This window comes from Notothenia rossii, assembly GCF_949606895.1.
Source record: "Notothenia rossii genome assembly, chromosome: 7".
NCBI classification, from domain to species: domain Eukaryota; kingdom Metazoa; phylum Chordata; class Actinopteri; order Perciformes; family Nototheniidae; genus Notothenia; species Notothenia rossii.
The window spans coordinates 79,883,968-79,889,967 of record NC_136905.1 but is presented as its reverse complement, the minus strand read 5'-3'; the positions used below and the strand labels follow the sequence as shown (position 1 = coordinate 79,889,967).

The following is a 6,000-nucleotide window of genomic DNA, read 5'->3' as shown; positions in this document are numbered from 1 at the left end:
GCAATGCCATGTGACCTTGCTGTAAAATGGTTGCCCTGGCTTTGACATTGGCTAGCCTTCAGAAAATTATAGTAAACATTTGAGCAAATAATATGTAAATCAGCAACTTGCTTTATCATTATATGCAACAATAATAGACTGTAGTTGGCTGCATATGCACTAAAAGGGTTTTGTATTGATTTGATTTGATTTGATTTATTTTGAATGTGTAAAAACAATAATACAAAATTAAGCAGTGTCAAATTGATCAAATCTACTTAATTACACATCCAAAAAGGGGCGGGAAGAAGTTAACACTGATTTAATCCCACCCCTTCTCCCAAAAACTAAATTATTAACATATATATATTTTTTTATTTTTCTTAAAGAAATACATTTGTTATTGAAAAACAAACAAACAATACAAAAACATAAAACAACAAGATAATAAACAAACAAATAAATAAACAGGTAAAAGAGGTAAATGGTAATCAAGGGTAAATGTATTTATCACCGTTTAACCTCATGCTGAAGAATAAATACTCCAGAAATGAGCTGAGAACCTAAAATCTCTCCCGCCTGTCACTCTCCCGGAGCCCCCGCCCCGCCTGCCTGTTAACGGGAACTCCCCCTAAGTTCCCCGGTTCTCCTCTCTCTGCTCATTCTCTCCATGAGCTGTCACACACACACATATTCCCCCCCACACACACTGAATCATACGGAGTCGTTGCATGTTGGAGCAAACCAGTGAAGGCTACTCTCCACTGCTCCCCGGTTACCGAAAAGCGGCGTTTTGGTTTTCGCAGTCTGCGGCGAGGCTCGTCGTGACAGAGTTTGGAGACGGCTGAAGGAGCAGTGAGGAGCGGGGGAGGAAAAGGTAAGAGATGGTGTCAAATCTGTGTTTTCTCCTCGCTCTGTTTGGAAACTTTACCGTGTGTGTGCGCGGTGTTCTCCGCCTGTATCGTCAGCTGCAGGTTTTTTAAACTAGGGCGTGTTTATTGGAGTGTTTCTGTAAGGGCGTGCGTGTGTCTGTGCACATTGGAGAGGGGTATCCTCTTGTCGTGTCACAGGAAGTTTGGAGATTGTATCGGACCATTGGACAGGGCAACCTGCTCACTGGCCAAACAAGCCAAAAACTAATGTGAGTGGAGGCTTAAAGAAAGCTGGTCTTGAAGTAAGCACAGGTAACCTGGTTTGTCAAGTTGAGTCAAGTGCCTGAATCCAGCCATGTGTTGTTGTGCAGATTCAAGAAGTTGTAGAAGTCTAAGAAGAGAGTTGTGATTTGAATCTAAGCACATCAAGTATAATTTCTTCTGGATACACTTTGAGGAGAGTATTTAAAGGTTATCGGTGTATTAGAAAACCAGGATCATAATTTTAGTCTAAAAGCATGACATCTGACTTTAAATCACAGTTACGTCACTGTACTGCTTAATAGAACAAAGCAAGTGTATTTCTCGAGCACCTTTTTAAACAAAAGCAAATCATAGTGCTCCAGTTTACACAACACAAAGAAATGCATTTAATGGCATTTAAAAACACAATAAACTCAAACCTAGGTGTGGCTAGCCAACATACTGCCTGTGTTTGTATGGACTTCAACACGCCCATCATTTGTGTGTGTGTGTGTGTGTGTGTGTGTGTGTGTGTGTGTGTGTGTGTGTGTGTGTGTGTGTGTGTGTGTGTGTGTGTGTGTGTGTGTGTGTGTGTGTGTGTGTGTGTGTGTGTGTGTGTGTGTGTGTGTGTGTGTGTGTGTGTGTGTGTGTGTGTGTGTGTGTGTGTGTGTGTGTGTGTGTGTGTGTGTGTGTGTGTGTGTGTGTGTGTGTGTGTGTGTGTGTGTGTGTGTGTGTGTGTGTGTGTGTGTGTGTGTGTGTGTGTGTGTGCGCCAAGCTGGTGATATCCTGTCAGATCCTGCTAGGTGGGGGTCAGTCACAGGGTCTCCCCTCTGGAATTCTCCTAGAATAGATGACACACACACACACACACACACACACACACACACACACACACACACACACACACACACACATACTCGTTGAGCACATCTTCAGTCAGCTTAATGTCCTTTCTTTAATGATATGTCTGCATCGTTTGCAAGGGTGCTAAGCTCCAAGAATAGAAGGATGATAGCAACTGTGACAAAGTTAGACTATGCTCTTAGTCACATGCAGTTGTTTAATCATTGAATGTCAGTACCTTCCATGTGCATGTGGGAATATTTGTAGTTTAGACAGCTCAATAGGTGTTGTTATTCAAACCTAGGACTTGACCGCTGATTGGTTATTCTTTTTCTACACCTACTACTACTACTACTACTACTACTGGACAGTGAAGAATAGCAGCAATGAGTCAGAGTATGGCATGTTAGGAGAGCAACAAACCATTGCTCTCTTCCCTGTGCTGTTCGGATGATGAATGCTTGAAGGTGTGTGTGTGTGTGTTTGTCCGTGTGTGTCCGTGTGTGTGTCTCTCTGTGTGAAAGAAGGAGAGAGAGGATGTTGTCTGCTGTAACCTGAGCTCGACTGGACACACTGACTCTTGAAAGGCCACAAAGACAGAACTGCTTAAGCTGTGGGGTGTGAGTGTGAGAGAGTTATAGGTCAAAAACATCCCATCAACCACCAACATATTCACACACACACACACACGCAACCATTGACACCATAGTGATACACCCAATCAGTGACATGGACCAATTATACAACTTAAATGCGAGGTAGGGCTTTATTCTACGATTGTTTCCATTATTGATGATCCTGGATATTTTCTGATTCACAGTTTCGTGATTCCTTTTTTGTGTTGGACTAAAATACTCAAATATGTCAAGGAAGAAATACCCTTAAATGATTAATGTACTCTGAACTGTATGAAAAAAGACATGTCTTCCAATTAGGGCTGCTCAATTAATCGTATTTTAATCGCGATTACGATTTTGGCTTGCAACGATTATGAAAACAACATAATCGAAATAAAAGGATTATTTGTATTTATTTTTTATTAATCTTTTTAAATTATCTTTAAATTTAAAAATAATTAAAAATCCCTTTTATTGGTTTTTCAGTTTGAATTATACTTAAAGTTCAGTTTTTTTTCAATAAATTGATGTTTTTAAAGTAGACTGATAATCGTTTTTAATAATCGTGATATCAATTATTGACCCAAATAATCGAGATTATGATTTTTGCCATAATCGAGCAGCCCTACTTCCAATGTAAATTGAATATTTCTTGGTATTGGACAGTGGATGAGATATAGAAAGACATTTGAAGGTGTCCCTTTCTGCATTGTTTTGGATGTTTTCCAGACCTAAAAATGACCTGGTTAATAGACCAAATCATGAAAACATCATTAAATGCATAATATTTCTGAGTGTCAATTTAGTTTTTTGATGTACTTTTTATAGACCGTCCAATTAATCAATCATTAAAACCAACTAGGGATTCAATTATATAACAAAAAAAACATTAGTTGCAGGCCAAAAATGAACCTGTTTTGATTGTTTTCCCCCTTATCCTTCATATATTCACTGTACATTGTATTTATAAGCAGAGCGAGAAAAGGGTATTTGGAAGTGTGATTGCATATGCATGAGAGAAACGGTGTGAAACACGATGTACCACTAGCTCAGGGCATCAACTCTGTGTGTAAACTTATCTCTACCCACTGGGGGAAAATGAGTAAACTCACACTTACATTTCGTTTCCTGCGTCATCCAGGGATCAGCTGTAAGAGTGATTTTTCTCATATATAACGATTTCAGTGCACTGCCAGAACTGTCATTGACATTTCATTCAAAGATGTCTGCCGTCTCTTCAATGTTTAAAGGGCCACTGATATCAATTAAATCCATTTAAATGACTTAATAATAGCTTCAGCATTTCTCAGTGTTCTTCTTCTCCCCTCTCCTCTTCTTTCCTCTACACATTGCGGAGGAGGTTTTTCTGGCGCTTTTACTTCCAGATAAGTTGACTGATAAGCAACTGTTGCCTTCCAGCTCGAATGGATGGTTCGTGGGCGGATTAGTGGGCGGCAGTGTCTGTTTTGGAACTGCATTTATATGAGCGATGGTTTCTCGCTGTCCCTCACAGATGTGTGTCTTCTCACAGGTGATCGTTGTTCCCAAGCCGTGTGTGTACAACTCTGTGTGTGTGTGTGCGTGCACGTGTGATATTAATCCGGGTTTCATCCATTTCTCACATAGGTGTAAAAGAACAGTAAGTGCCTGGCAGAGATTTCCCTTTGGAACACATTGGGAATGTCCTGCTGTAATGGAGTAATAGCTGTGGTTGTGGGGTTTAGTGCAGACAGATGTAGGTGGGCTGAATGGACTGAGTCACTAAACGTAGACTTGCTACACCCTTTTTTATTCATGTTGTGGATCCGTCATGATCTGGCTAAAAGGATCCGAATTAGTAATGGCAAAATTCCTCTATTTTTTGAGTAAATTAAACTGCAATTCAAAAGCTGTTTTTATGAGAAAACACAGCAGGCATTTGATGGTTTTTCAAATGTGAGGTGTTTAACAATAAGGAGGTAGGGAATCTGTGAGTGCTGTACTTTCAATTATGCATGTAACACAGTGCAGTATGTTGTCTCTGTTTTCACAAATGTAACTACTTCTGTTGCATTATGGGAAATTTGATCAAGTTTAAGAACAAATATTTGGTTCGCCTCTATTCATCCCGTTTTATTTACCTCGCTCTTGAGAAATGGTAGCATAAAGGTTACAGTAACTTCTCTTGTATTAAGCAACAAAAAAAAAAACAGTTATATAAATTCAATAGATACAGATGTTATGAATCTGTGAGTGCAATACTAAGCTCAGACATGCAAGGTAACGTTCAATAGTCAACAAAAGAGTTATATAATATGAAAAGAAAAGAAGTGGAAGCTGTGTTTGAAGAAAAAAGGACAGACACACACCTCTTTGGTTAAGTCTGGACAACTCCCTCCATACTGTGTTTAACTCTGGCAGACAGCTTCTGTGTGTGAATGAGTGTGTGTTCTACGTAAGGGCGGTAATAAAAAGATTAACAAAGAAAGAAGCCCATAAAGAAAAGACCGAATCCAGTAAAATACAACATTAAGTTTCATTTTTGGATTAGTTTCTTGTGTAATTATGAGTTACATAAGACCCACCCCCTCACTGTTTGTGTGTGTCTGTCTTTCCGTCTGGGTGTGTGAGTGTTGTTTGGGTGTGGTGTGTCTATAAATAAGCCAGCATTAAACTGTGTACCAGACTGCTATAGAACTTCTCACATTTACGCTTTCTAATTGATTCAGAGTGAGATTTATGAGGCACTCTGGACCCACATGTGTGTGCCTGTCCTTGGTTGTTCAGCGCAAAAAACACACACACACACACACACACACACACACACACACACACACACACACACACACACACACACACACACACACACACACACACACACACACACACACACACACACACACACACACACACAGGGACACACAAAAGCTCCAAGTGGACTCATCACTGCAGGACAAGGCACTATTGTATTTAGCATGTTCATGGCACTTTTAGTGACACAGTCATTCACATTTCCCAGCAGCATATGTGTGTGTGTCTGTGTGTGTGAGTGCGAGTGTGTGTGTGGGTGGTCGTCTCGTATTCCATGTAACACTGTCGGGTGCTAAAAATGAAGACGTGACAGGGAACGTGTGAGTGTGATAGTGAGAAGTGGGTGTGTGTGTGTGTGTTGGGAGGGAGAGGGAGCTGCGTCTTAATAAGCTGAGGTTACACACTCCGCTTGGTTATCTTTTGCTATTAGTGCCAAAACTGATTTTCTAACTTCTCTATCAGATTTGTTTTAGATAAACTCATACTGGTGGCCTTCATATTACACATTCAAATTAGCAAATAGGGAAATGCATGAAAGGTAATACAGCATCAATGAGGGATGTTAGGAATTTCAAAGATAGAGAGGAGATACTTCAAAGTTAACCTACAAGCCTGTTTTTACATGCTGTGGTTTGTGGCTAGCCATAAAAGTGGTA

General features: G+C 40.1%; 1 protein-coding gene across 1 annotated transcript in view; it reads left to right on the top strand.

Moving 5' to 3' along the window:
- Positions 1 to 640: 640 nt before the first annotated feature.
- ppp2r3a (protein phosphatase 2, regulatory subunit B'', alpha) overlaps positions 641 to 6,000 on the top strand; it is a 71,334-nt gene continuing 65,974 nt past the window's right edge. Inside the window, exon 1 of the mRNA XM_079640382.1 lies at positions 641 to 856. The gene's annotated coding sequence lies outside the window, so the exon portion shown is untranslated. The remainder of the gene's footprint in view (positions 857 to 6,000) is intronic.